A 14254-nucleotide genomic window follows, 5' to 3' on the forward strand; every position below is an offset into this window, starting at 1 on the left:
TTGTTAAGAACACATTTGTATAGATATTTGTGCTTTCTTCCAATTTCTTTTACATCAATTAAAAAAATACCAATCAGTATTTAAGTTGAGATACTAAAAGGATGTCCCCAAGGGACATTGATCCATTCTAAACTTACAATGTGTTTGTGATTGTAGGAGGGATAGTTATATCATGTTAGGCATATTTATTACCTGGTTAATGTTTCATTTGGAAACATGATATATGACTTGTGTCAAGTAGACAAGGTGTGGATTGTGATGCTATTCTTGGTTGTCAACTTGACTACATATGGCACGAACTACATCCAAAAATGGAGGATACACCTGTGATCCTGGTCTTGAGACTGGAAGACATCGGCTTTGGATCTGGATCTTGAAGAAGGTGTTCATAAAAGGCTATCCTAGTAAGAATTGGCCCAGGCACAGTGGTAAATACTCTCAATCCCAGGAGACAAAGACAAGTAGGTCTCTAAGTTCTAGGTGAAGAAACGCTTAAGTGGTGGTACATGCCTTTAATCCCAGCATTCAGAGACAAAGCCATACAGATCTCTGAGTTCAAGGTCAATCCAGAGTGCAAGTTTCAGGAAATCCAAGCTTAGGCAGTAAAGGAGTAGGAAAACAGAAAGCTGGTGGTGATGCAATTGAACAAGGAGGTCATGTTCCAGCCCCAGCAAGAAGTAGAACTCAGCAGCTTTAGCCACATGGCTCTGGCTCTAGAGTCAAGGACTAAAGGGACTACTGAAATAATTAATGCTGATTAGCTGGAGCTAAGAAATTAGCAGTGATTAAGAAGAGACCAGCATCCCTGAGATGGAATCTGGGAAGTGTTTTCTGAAAGCACAGAGAAACTATGTTCCAAAGATAGCCAAGGTTGTACCTCATGCTACAGCTACACTTGCTAATGTGTAAGAGTCGCCAAGGTGGTTTTGAAGGCATTAAGGGGTCACAAAGAGCAGCTGAGACTTGGCACTTCAAGAGGCCATGGAAGACCATTGATGAAAGTGCAGCCTCAGTTGCAGTTGAAGACCCAGGACTGAAGGGGTCATGCAAAGAAGTTGAAGTTTGGCACCATGACAAGAGTCTATAAGAGGCTACTGGAGAAGCCTAGTAGCAGCAGAAGACCCTAGTGTGTTGGAGATGTCAGTACCATGGGATGACCACCAAGAGATGACAGAGCTGTAGGATACCTGTCAAAGGAAGCTGCTAACAGGGAGTGGAACCAGCCCAGGAGAAAGAAGTTTGTTGCAGTCAACAAAGCTGAAAGGAGTTAGAGATCTGAAGAACGCTTTGACATCTGACGTGGAGATGCAGAGTTTGAGTTTGCCCAGCTGGTTTTTGGTCTTGTTTGTTCTTGTATTTCGTCACTATGACATTTTGGAATCATAATGTATATCCTGTGATGTTTTAAGGTATGTGATCTGTTTTTTGATTTTGATTTTATAAGCAGTTATAGTTAAGTAATCAAATGAATCTCAGAAAAGACTTTTAACATTGTTGAGACCGTTATAGGCTATGGAACTTTTGATGTTAGGCTGAATGTATTTTCCATTATGCTTTGGCTGTGGCCCCATAGCCTCATGTGTTTAAACAATCCTATGGGGGCCAGGGAGTGGAATGTGGTGGTTTGAATATGCTTGGCCCAGGGAGTGGCACTATTAGGAGGTGTGGCCTTGTTGGAGGAAGTGTGTCACTGTGGGGTGGGCTTGGAGACCCTCCTCCTAGCTGCCAAGAAGCCAGTCTTCTCCTGTCTGCCTTTAGATGAAGATGTGGAACTCTCAGCTCCTCCAGCCTCACATCTGCCTGGACGCTGCCACGTTCCCACCTTGATGATAATGGACTGAACTTATGAACCTGTAAGCCAGCCCCAATGAAATGTTGTCCCTTATAAGAGTTGCCTTGGTTATGGTGTTCACAGCAGTAACACCCTAAGACAGAAGTCTATTTTAAAAGATATAAAGAAAATAGCAACTATTGATGGAAGGAGAAAATCTGACATATAAATATGGGGGTCCCTAAAGACTAGAACCTCAGAAAGAGTACAGTACACCGAGGCAGGAAAGATGGCTGTCCTTGCGCCTCTGATTGCTTTGGTGTACTCGGTGCCGAGGCTTTCTCGATGGCTGGCCCGACCTTATTGCCTTCTGTCTGCTCTGCTTTCCATTGCTTTCCTCCTCGTGAGGAAACTGCCACCGATTTGCAATGGTCTCCCCACGCAACGCGAAGATGGCAACCCGTGTGACTTTGACTGGAGAGAAGTGGAGATCCTGATGTTCCTCAGTGCCATTGTGATGATGAAGAACCGCAGATCCATCACTGTGGAGCAACACGTAGGCAACATCTTTATGTTTAGTAAAGTGGCCAACGCCATCCTTTTCTTCCGACTGGATATTCGAATGGGTCTGCTATACCTCACACTCTGCATAGTGTTCCTGATGACCTGCAAGCCCCCGCTGTACATGGGTCCTGAGTATATCAAGTACTTCAATGATAAAACCATTGATGAGGAGCTGGAGCGAGACAAGAGGGTCACTTGGATTGTGGAGTTCTTTGCCAACTGGTCTAATGATTGCCAGTCCTTTGCTCCCATCTATGCGGACTTGTCCCTCAAGTACAACTGTTCAGGGCTAAATTTTGGGAAGGTAGATGTTGGACGCTACACTGACGTTAGCACACGGTACAAAGTAAGCACATCACCCCTCACCAGACAGCTCCCTACCCTGATTCTGTTCCAAGGCGGCAAGGAGGTCATTCGTCGGCCGCAGATTGACAAGAAAGGACGAGCTGTCTCTTGGACCTTTTCTGAAGAGAATGTGATTCGAGAATTCAACTTGAATGAGCTATACCAACGAGCCAAGAAGCACTCAAAGGGTGGAGACATGTCAGAAGAGAAGCCTGTGGACCCTGCTCCCACTACTGTGCCAGATGGGGAAAACAAGAAGGACAAATAGGATCCTGCATTGTTTTTGCTTCCTCTCCTGTCAATTTCAGGAACCTTTGAGGCCCAGTTCCAGTTATAACCACAATCCTTGCCTGAGGCCTTTTGATTTCTGTTTGGCTGTGCCTGGGTAGGGGCACTGTGCCTGCTTCTGATTTTGAAAGAAGCATCCTGGAAACCATGAAGTATTCTACTATGAAGGGCGCATCTGCCCTGGTCAGCTGTTTCTCGAAGGGAGTGATCTTATCGATAGAGGTAGAAATGGTTTCCCTCCAAGGTTGGATCAATGTGTAAATTGCTATTCAACACTTGGATATTACCAGTCTGTGGTTTAATTATTCCTCCTAGTGAGCTTGCAAAGCATAGACTAAATTAAACCCTAATGTTAGATGTCAGTATAAAGCCCTTAGAATTTTTCCTCAAGGACCCCTTCTTCCTTTAGGCCTTTCTGTCTTGATCTGTGCATTAAGAAATTTAAGTTTGGGGCTGGAGAAATGGCCCATCGATTAAGAAAGAGCACTGGTGGCTGCTTTTCCAGAGATCCTGAGTTCAATTCCCAGCAACCACATGATGGTTCATAATGGGATCTGATGCCCTCTTCTGGCATGCAGGCAGAATACTATATATAATAAGTAAATCGTAAAGAGAAAGGAATTTAAGGGGTTGGAGAAATGACTCAGTGGCTAAGAGAATTAGCTGTTCTTCCAGAGGACCCAGGTTTGATTCCTAGCAGCACATAGAGGCTAAACCACCTGTAACTCTAGTCTCAGGGGCTCCAACATCCGCCCTTGACCTTGGCTGGCACTGTATGCATGTAGTGCACAAACACATGACGGAGGAACACATAAAAGGCTTGTATGTGTTATCATTTAAGGTCACTGTTCCCAATTAAAAGCCTTCAACCATGATTTTCATCATTGGAAATAGAATTGAATGGCCACCCTGTGTTGTGGGAACTGAGAAGGGCAATATAAACCTGAGAGGTTCCTTTGTGTGGTGGGGCCTGAAGAAGAAAGCCCCATGGCTGGACAGCTGTTCTCTCCTCCTATCCCACAGCTTCCCCTAATAAAGGGACTGTTCTTTTGGGAAAAAAAAAAAGAGTGCAGTACACCCCTTCTCTCCCTCTCTTTTTTCCCTCTCTTCCTTTCTGATTCTCATGCTTGCTTGATTTCTTTGAGCCAGGATCTCACACTCTGTAGCCCAGCAACATTCCTGCTTCAGCCTCAAGCATGCTGAGGTTATAGATGTGGACCTTCATGTCTAGGTTCAAAGTATTACTTTAAAAATATCTAAGAACATTTACTGAACTAAAAAAATATTTGGGATAGGGCTAGAGAAATGGTTCAGTGGTTAAAAGCACTGGCTGTTCTTCCAGAAGATATAGGTTCAACTCCCGACACCTATGTGGTGGCAGCTGACAACTGTCTGTAGCTCCAGTCCTGTGGTGGGGCACTGTCTTCTGGCATCCCAGGGCACCAGACATGCACATGGTGCATAGAGCGTGCAAACAAAATACCCATACACATAAAACTGAAAAATGAAGACATATATATTTAGGGACTGGGGATGCAGCCCAGTGGTGGCGCTTGCTTAACATGTTCAAACCCGTGTCCAATCACTGGCATCAAATTAAATAGGGAACGGAATACCCATACTTAGGAAGAACACTGAATATGTATCTAGGACACATATTGACTTAGAATGATGAGCTAAGACATACTCACACAGCCGGGACTCTTACGGGAGAGTGAGGGCTGAACCTCAGGGCCTGGGAAGGAAGATTAGTTTAGCTTCAGGTGTTTCAGGATTTCCAAGATGAATGCAGCAACAAACTTCAGGGTCTTAAGAAAACACGAGCTGAGAATTTTACAGGAAGAAAACGTACCAGACACAAAGGACAGTGACTGTTATCAACATGTAATATTCAGGGAGTTGAGTCCTTGTGAATGTCCCTGTGGGCCTGCCAGAAATGAAGCCAGAATAGTGAGAAAGTAACTGGGAGGCTAGCAGGGAAGATTTAGTATAGAACCACGTGCAGAATTAAGATGCAGTACGAAATGATAGGGAGCAGGCTTTGTGTACATTGGCCATATACTCTGACAATGTAGACAGAGTAGGACTAACTTTTAAAAAATAAAGGAAAATATAGACGCAAATGAAAAAGTGTGACATCTACGGACCCAGTTGATTGCCGCCAATCCAAATGATGGCATTGCTATTCTGAGCCTTCTGTGAAAGTCTAGTAGTCCTTTATTTGAGCCAGAATATCAGAATGAACTAAGGAGTTATTTTATCTTTTTGTTGTTGTTGTTGTTGGTTTGTTTGCTTTTTTTTGAGACAGGGTTTCTATCTTTCTTTCCTTTTCAGTATAGAACAGAGTTTATTCAGGGCATGGGGAGGGACGTTAAGAGGGTAGTAGAGGCAGAGAAAGGCAGAGAGAGAGAGACAGAGAGAGTAGAGAAGAGGAGGCTGGCCATGAGCATGGGGGTGGGGGGAGGAGAGAAGAGCCCAAAAGGGTGAGAGGGAAGCAAGAGAGCAGGAGAGCAAGAGAGTGACAGGGTGTCTCTGTAGACCAGGCTGTCCTCGAACTCATAGAGATCCACCTGTCTCTGCCTCCTGAGTGCCAGACTAAAAGTGTGTGCTGAAACTTCCGGCTGAATTATTTGATCTTTAAAAATAGATATGTACACCCTTTGTGTTTTGAATTTAGCTTTTGAAGTACTATTTCCCATCTAAGAAACCAGGCAGTATGGAAGGGCTGAGTCCAGGTCTGTGGTGTGAGATGTGGAAGGCGATCCAGAACCCAGGTCACATCAGACAGTGAGGAAGCTGCCGAGCATGCTGGGCCATCTCAAAGAGATTCATGTCCCAACAGAAGAGGCTCTCAGAGGCCAAACGAACTGCAACCAACTAGAAACCCATACAATATATCAAATACAAACACATGCTGAACACACACACATATATAAGTCCAAGATAAGTAAGCCAAGTTACCTCTGAGTGTTGAAAGAAAACTGTTAGTTTGTAAATAGAGGAAAGAGCTAGGCACATGCTTCGTCTTTCCTGGCAGATCAGCATCACTGATTAAAAAAACAATACAGGAGCAGACGCAATTTTCAACAGAATTCTCTTAGTGAGTAGATTAAGAAGTAACAGATGATGTAATGGACCCACAGTGATGCGATGGACCTGGAAGGTCAGCGTCAACACCTGCTTAAGTCACAGACAGACAACCAGCCGGCAAGGCTTCTCGGTGTACCACCGTTATGGTAATGCCATGGGATCAAGCCTGAGCCTCACCAAACTTTCAACCTAGCTGCCAGTTTGCAGAAGCTACAGTGAGCAGAGAAGCATGTTAAATAAACCAGGAACAAGCGAGCAGGCTAATTCCCACTGAATTCGCCTGCAGAGACTGTAGCTCGGATGCTCTGGCTTCTGGGGCCTTTAGCAGATCAACGGTTTGGAAAAGTTTGTAGGGGAAACTGTGGGCACAGAAGGATTCGAAAGACATAAAAGCTTTTTAAAATTGGCCAAGCAAAACTTTCCTTTTTAGAAATGTTGATTGGATCAAACCCATAGAAGGAAGTGATTTCCAAAGCCCTAAGTGGTGACTTTGGGGTTGAGGGAGACAATTATGATCACCACAGACCACAAAAGAAGCTTGCGATGCAGTCAACAGAAGTTGTTTCTGGAGCTGGGACTGCTTCAGTGCAATCCATTAAACTCTGTGTTTATTTTGTTTTTAAACATTTGTATTTCATTTCATTTCATTCACAAGGAGGTTTTAGAACACACACATCCTAGCTGGGCGGTGGTGGTGCAGGTCTTTCATCCCAGCACTTGGAGGCAGAAGTAGGTGGATCTCTCTGAGTTTGAGGCCATCGCAGTCTACACAGTGAGCTCCAGGACAGTCAAGGCTGCTACACAGAGAACCCCTAGCTTAAAAAAAGGAAAACACACACACACACACACACACACACACACACACACACAGAGACACACTTTAGTTTAAACAATTCTGTGACTAAGGAGCAGAATAGGTGAAACAGCAGGTAAGTAGGCTGATCTTCCAGACGACCAGGGTTTGATTCCCAGCACCCACATGGAGGCTCACAACAATATGCAACTCCAGTTCTAGGATATCTTATGTCCTCTTCTGGACTCCGTAGGCATCAGGAACACACACTGTGCATACACATAAAATAATAAAGTATCAAAGAATAAGACAAACCTATTCAAATGCACAAAGGTGAGCATGCCCATTACAGCACTGTTCTTGGCAAGGAATTGAGAGGGAGAAGAAGCAAATGCCTATTAGACGAGGACTCCGAGGAACTCACAGTGCATCCATACAATGGAATATTATGGCACCGTGGAAATGGAGACAGGTCTAGATGGCTTCCCGAACACAGAGTTTGTGTGTGTGCCTTCCCAGCCCTCCAAGCGTGCTATTAAAGATAAGAGGAGCAAGTGAGTATCATATTTTTTACCAACTGTGAGAAGGAAAAGAACATTGTCACTGGAGTGTATTTGAAAGGCTAAGTAAGAAATGGCCAAACTCATTACCTCTGAAGGTGAAGAAGGACTGGGGAGGGGCTCAAAGGCTGTGGATTTTCTATGCTTTTATATTTCAACAGTATACCTTGCTTTATATGTATGTTTTTAAAGGCCAACCGTTCTTTTGTTTGGTTTTGCTTTCTGTTTTGTTTTCTTTCTTCAGATTTGTGTTCCTTTATCAGCATCTCAGTGAGTGGGTGATAGGTCACAGGAAGTGAAATTTCCTAAAAGGGAAAAGATCATTCTATGTGTATGAGAAAATGGAGTGTATTCGTCAGGGTTCTCTAAAGAAACAAAACTGGCCCGGCATGGTGGCGCACGCCTTTAATCCCAGCACTTGGGAGGCAGAGGCAGGCAGATCTCTGAGTTCAAGGCCAGCCTGGTTTATAGAGTGAGTTCCAGGACAGCCAGAGCTACACAGAGAAACCCTGTCTTAAAAGACCAAAAAAATAAAAAAGAAAGAGAGAGAGAGAAAGAGAGAGAGGAAGAGAGAGAGAGAGAAAGAGAGAGAGAGAAAGAGAAAGAGAGAGAGGGAGAAAGAGAGAGAGAAAGAGAGAGAGGGAGCAAGAGAGGGAGAGAAAGAGAGAGAGAAAGAGAGAGAGAGAGAGAATTCTGAGCAAGCAGGCTCTGATGCCAGTGAAGGAGTGGACCTGTCAGCAAAAGCACAGGCAAGCTTCCCTCTTCCATGTCACTTATATAAGCTGCCAGCAGGTATGTCCCAGAGTAAACGTGGATCCAGCTCAAATGATATAGATTATTAGAGGCAAACCTTCCCACTTCAAGTGCATTAAGAAAAATCCTCTCAGATGTACACAGCTGCCTGGGTTTCAGTTGATTCCTGATAGTCAAGTTGACAACCAAGGGCAGCCATCACATGGAGTTGGTCTCTATTGCGAGCAACTCTAGTTGTTATGGAGCTGGTAACCTCAAGTCTGGGGCTGCATTTGAAAACCCCAAGTTGTAATGATGTCTTCTTTTTGCTCTTGATACAAAAGCACATATTTCTGCTGCTCACTTTGTGAAGGAGTGTAGTCAAAAACACAACACTTGAGCTGGTGAGATGGCTCAGCGGTTAAGAGCACCGACTGCTCTTCCTAAGGTCCCGAGTTCAAATCCCAGCAACCACATGGTGGCTCACAACCATCTGTAATGAAATCTGATGCCCTCTTATGGAGTGTCTGAAGACAACTACAGTGTACTCACATATAATAAATAAATAAATCTTTAAAAATAAATAAATTAATTAATTTTTAAAAACCCATAACACTTGCTGTAGATCTATCATAAGTATTCTTGATCTACCTTAAGTATTCTTGAAGCCATTCACTTGCCAGCTTTCTGCTGAGTTCACATCAAATCCAAGGTAGACACTGGGGTACAACATCGAACATGACCCAGAAGTCCCTATCCTCAGACACCTGGCCATATAGTATAACTGAATTATATCCTTTACTGAGGTTAGCTTGCTTGCCAGCAAGATGAGTTGGACTTCTCAGTGGCATATGGATCATATAGAATAGGAAAGGAATTTGCTGGTGGATATAAGAAACCACATATGAACCACATACATCTTAAATCTTAAAATAGCAGCTCATTATGTCTGTTATAAAGTTAAGGTTGATGTGGTAGGAGGAGCCCTTCAGATGGCTCCCAGTGATTTCTACTTCCTGGTGTCTACACCCTTGGAAGACTCTGTCTTTTGGAGTGCGAGCTGGTCCTAATGGACTTGATTCTAATAGATAAAACATTGGAAAGGCAATGGAGCATCGTTCCCAGATTAAATTAAAACAAGTGTGACCTCCTGTCTTCTTTCCATGCTGTCTTGGCCTTCTCTCCCACACTTGCTTGGAGAAAGGCCTTCATGGCTACACGGCATGAGACTGAGGTAACCTCTGACCGACCTTTGATTAGCCAGGAGCTGGGGTCCTGGGTCCTGTACTCTGTGGGAGACCAAAGCCTAAGTACGCTGGACACAGACCCGGAGCCAGCTGAGACGTGCTGTAACTATAGCAGCCTAGCAAATACAGGAACTTCAATCTTGAGAGAGACTCGGTATGTGTGAAGCACAAATAAGCCAGGCAGCACCTGGGGAAAGGGATAGTGATGGATGCTGTTTTACGCTTTCAGTTTGGGGATGTTTGTTACCAAGCAACAGGCAACCAAGATGGTTGACTAGGCAATCATTCCCCTTTGGAAGTAGCTCACATAAGGCAAGGCAAGGCCCTTGGGAGCACTATTTCTCTCATGGGCAAACGTGGCACAGCCATGACAGAACGGATTGCGTCACTTGGCTTTGTTTCATCTTTCCAGTGACCTAACTTTGCTTCAGAAAGCCTAGTTGAAAAGAGACTTTAAAAAAAAAAAAAAAAAAAAAAAACTTAAAAAAAATTCTCGTAACTTTTTTTTTGGCAATGAATGTTTTTTCAAATTCATTTGTCTTGAAAAACTTTAATTTGAAAGTAATTTCATTTAGAATCCTTCTAGACATAGATATTGTTTTATACAAATACTTATTTTCTGTAGTCACCCTGCTCGTCTCTACTGTTTGCATCCTCTTACCTTTATGTAGAATTTTGCTCCATCGTTCAGCTTTTGGTTGCGGGATAAGCTGCTCCCCAGGTAAAATCTCATATTCTTCTATCTTCAACCCACCCCCTTCAGCCTCTCTCTCTCTCTCTCTCTCTCTCTGTGTGTGTGTGTGTGTGTGTGTGTGTGTGTGTGTGTGTGTGTCTGGCTAGAAACACATATCATTATATTCAAATTATTGCTCTGAAAGCTTTGCATGGCATCCTTGGATTTCTTACTGAATGAAGGAAAGAAAAGTAATAATTCTGTTTTAGGACATAAATCATGTAACTAGTTTTAGTAGCTTCTATTTGGAAAAGATTTTTTGTATTGATTTTTGTAGACATTTCAGATTAGTGGCTGTAGTGGCTATCCCTGGTGGTCAACTTGACTATATCTGGGATGAACTACAATCCAGATTTGGAAGGCTCACCAGTGATCCTAATCTGGAGGCTGGGAGATAGAAGTTTCTGACCTGGATCTTGGTATGGAGATCTTGAGGCACAGTGGCTATGAATTACAGAAGACTAAATCTCTGAGTTCAAGGTCATCCGGGATTAAGGGTGTGGTGGTACACAACCTTAATCTGGGCTACACTTTCTGCTGGAGACCATATAAGGACATTGGAAGAAGGAAGGCTCTCTCTCTCTCTCTCTCTCTCTCTCTCTCTCTCTCTCTCCTTCGCCTGCTTGCCATGTGTGACTGAGCAACTGCTAGATCCTTGGACTTCCATTCACAGCTGCTGCTGACCATTGTTGGGAGTTGGACTGCAGACTGTAAGTCATCAACAAATTCCTTTACTATATAGAGACTACCCATAAGTTCTATGACTTAGAGAACCCTGACTAATACAGAAGTTGGCACCAGGAGTGGGGTATTCATTCCTGTGACAACCTGACCATGTTTTGGGTAGGACTGTAGAAGGACTTTTGGAACTTTGGGTTAGAAGATCCATTCTGTGTTAAGAGCTCTGTGGGATGTTGTGTAGGAGCTTGGAAGATAATGTTGAGAACGGTGCAGAAGATGGAGGCCTGGCTTGTGAAATTTCAGAGAGAAAATTAAAGACTCTTCTCAGGGCCATTGCTAGTTTGATTGTTAAGATTCTGTGGTTCTGGTTAGCTGGGGCTGAAGCATCAGCTGTGATTAACAAGATACCAGAACCACTAAAGTGAAACCTTTGCATTACTGGGACTATTGATGCTGGTTAGCTGGAGCTGAGAAATTAGCGGTGATTAAGAAGAGACCAGCAGTACTGAGGTGACGTCTTCTGGGAAGTGTTTTCTGAGCGCACAGAGGCTGTGTTCCAGAGATAACCAAGGTTTTACTTCGTGCTGCAGTAGGATTTGCTAATGTTTAAGAGTCCCCCAGGTGGTACTGGCTTTGAAGGCATGAAGGGGTCATGAAGAGCAGCTGAGGCTTGGCACTGTGAGAGGCCATTGGTGAAGGTGCAGCCTCAGATGCAATTGATGTCCCAGGAAGACAGCAGTGTTTTAGAGATGCCAGTACCATGAAATGACCAACAAGAACAACAGCAGCGGTAGTGTACAGGCAGCTGGAGCCTAGAAGACAAGCTGTGTGCTACAAAGGGCAGAGCTGGAGAAGTGACCCAAGCCCTTGGAGGAGCCCAGAAGATCATGAGTGGATCCCAGACATTAGACAGTTGGAGTTTGATTTTACTTTTGATTGTTACTGTGCCCTAATTTTTCCCTCTTGAAGGAAGTATTTTAGTGGAGCCCACAGTTAAGAGACTTTTAATTGGGAAAAGACTTCAGATTTTAAAAGAGATTGGATATTTTAAAAGGGATTGAAGTTTTAAGAATTTGCAAATACTGTGGGACTTTTAAAGTTATTTAGATCTTGGGGATGAATAAGAAAGTAAGAGTTGAGGTTTAATAGTGATGTATTTGTGTGTCAAGTTGACAACGGGTCAATTGTACTGGCTGGTTTTGTGTCAACTTGACACAGCTGGATTTATCACAGAGAAAGGAACTTCAGTTGAGGAAATGCCTCCATGAGATCCAACTGTAAGGCATTTTCTCAATTAGTGATCAAGGGGGAAAGGCCCATTGTAGGTGGTGTCATCTCTGGGCTGGTAGTCTTGGTTCTATAAGAGAGCAAGCTGAGCAAGCCAGGGGAAGCAAGCCAGTAAGTAACATCCCTCCATGGCCACTGCATCAGCTCCTGCTTCCTGACCTGCTTGAGTTCCAGTTCTGACTTCCTTTGGTGATGATCGGCAGTATGGAAGTGTAAGCTGAATAAACCCTTTCCTCCCCAACTTGCTTCTTGGTCATGATGTCTGTGCAAGAGGAAAAACCCTGACTAAGTCAGTGGCTCATTGAAAACTGTAGACAATCCATATTTGGAGGTCTTGAATTAGAGGGGACACCCCAAAAGAAAGTGGGGAAATAACACCCTTGAAAAGGAAAGATTTTGTGTACCTGTTTAATTTGTTATCGAGGTTTGGCTTTTCCTTGTTTGGAATGAAATATGAAATGATCCACACATTACTCTGACTGAATCAGGAGGACAGGCTTTCTGAATCACAAAGGGGAAAGACAACACAACAGACAACACATTACATTTCCTCCTAAAATATTTAAGGAGATAAGCAAACTACAGCAGGAAAACGGCCTCAGAAGAACATGGTAATTATTTATGTCATCTACAATAGGATGAAGAAAGAGCTGATGTCAACTGAACACTCTGGGATGAAGAAGCCAATCAGGCCCGGGCTGGCCTTTGGATTTCATGAAGCATTTGCCCACTCCCAGCTGCAGCCTTCAATCTGCACAATACCTCTAAAACAGGAGCAATAACAACAATAAAATGATCACACAGAAGTTTTGTGTGTTTGGTTTGTTTTGTTTTATCAGCAACCTTAAAAATGTGCATACCTCCGGAATATAGAAGGACCTAAGACTTGGGCCTCTCATGTGGCGTGACCTTAAAATGCTTCTCTGACATCAGGTAGGGCTCTGGTAAGAACTAGGTGTTCAGTGGGTGTAATGTGAGGTGGGGGAGGTGTTCAACTTGTGGCTTTGTGCATGTGTTATGTCGATGAGCTACATCCCTAGCCCTGGGATTAGAAGACTGAAGAAGCCCAAGAACCATTTGGTGAGCCTTCCCATGGCATGGGCAAGTCCAATCTAGATAGTCCCTTTGGGTTCACCCCTCTGCTGTTTCTAGAGTAGAGGGCTTTCCGGTAAAGACCCCCCCTCCCGAGGCACATGCATGAGGAGTTACTGGCGAGAGGTCTGAGGAAGCCCATGATGCACTGCAGTGACAGATTGTTCTACTTTTGGTAACTAATCCCAACAGATCTTCCCCACAGACATTCAGAACGAAAGCCTGGAAGTCTAGCCACGGGCCTCTCCTGAGGCAAAGACGCACAGTCAGCCAGAGTGGGAAGGGAAGGAGGAGGCAGAGAACACAGATACCTGTCTCAAAAGGTTTCTGAAATGAGACTCCTTGCATTATCATTCTCCTGTTAGAGTCAAGGCAACTGACCCAGGGGCATAAAAATCAAAGACCCCAGCTAGTTTACTCAGAGCTAGCCATCCCCCAAATTAGTTACCTGAGAGCTGGCCGTCCCCTCAGCTAGTTACCTCAGAGCTGGCCATCCCCCACAGCTAGTTACCTCAGAGCTGGCTGTCCCTATTGTATCATAATACCCCTCCTTTGCAGTTCCCAATCTCTGTTCCAGTTTCAATCTGCCTTGCTAATTGAGTCCTGTGCTTCACAGAGACCCCACACAGAGTCCTGGAGACAATTGAAAGTTTTTTTTATTTTTATTTACTTATTTACTTTTTCAGTCAGATATGGTATTACACACCTTTAATCCCAGCACTTAGGAGGCAGAGGCAGGCAGATCTCTACTAGTTAAGTCTGACCTGGTCTATAAGGGAAATCCAGGCCAGTCAGTGCCACATACTGAGATCTGGACTCAAAAAGAAAAAAAAAAATCATTATTTTTTTTTTATTCAAAGTGTGTCATAGGTGTGTGTGTGTGTGTGTGTGCAGGCACAAGTGTGTATGTATACAGACATGTGTGTACCTGAGCACTTTCTTGAGCCTTGGCGTGCATGTGGAGATTAAAGAGCAACTTTCAGGAGTCAGTTTTCTCTATCCACCACACGGCTCCTGAGATCTCACTTGAGGCTTGGTAGCAAGTACCTCAACCTATTGCACCATCCTGCC

The 14254-nt window shown here is 44.0% G+C and overlaps 1 pseudogene; it reads left to right on the plus strand.

The window, feature by feature from the left end:
* Gm5499 (predicted pseudogene 5499) lies at nt 2050-4020 on the plus strand (annotated as a pseudogene).

Source organism: Mus musculus, chromosome 17 (genome assembly GCF_000001635.26).
Source record: "Mus musculus strain C57BL/6J chromosome 17, GRCm38.p6 C57BL/6J".
Taxonomy (NCBI): domain Eukaryota; kingdom Metazoa; phylum Chordata; class Mammalia; order Rodentia; family Muridae; genus Mus; species Mus musculus.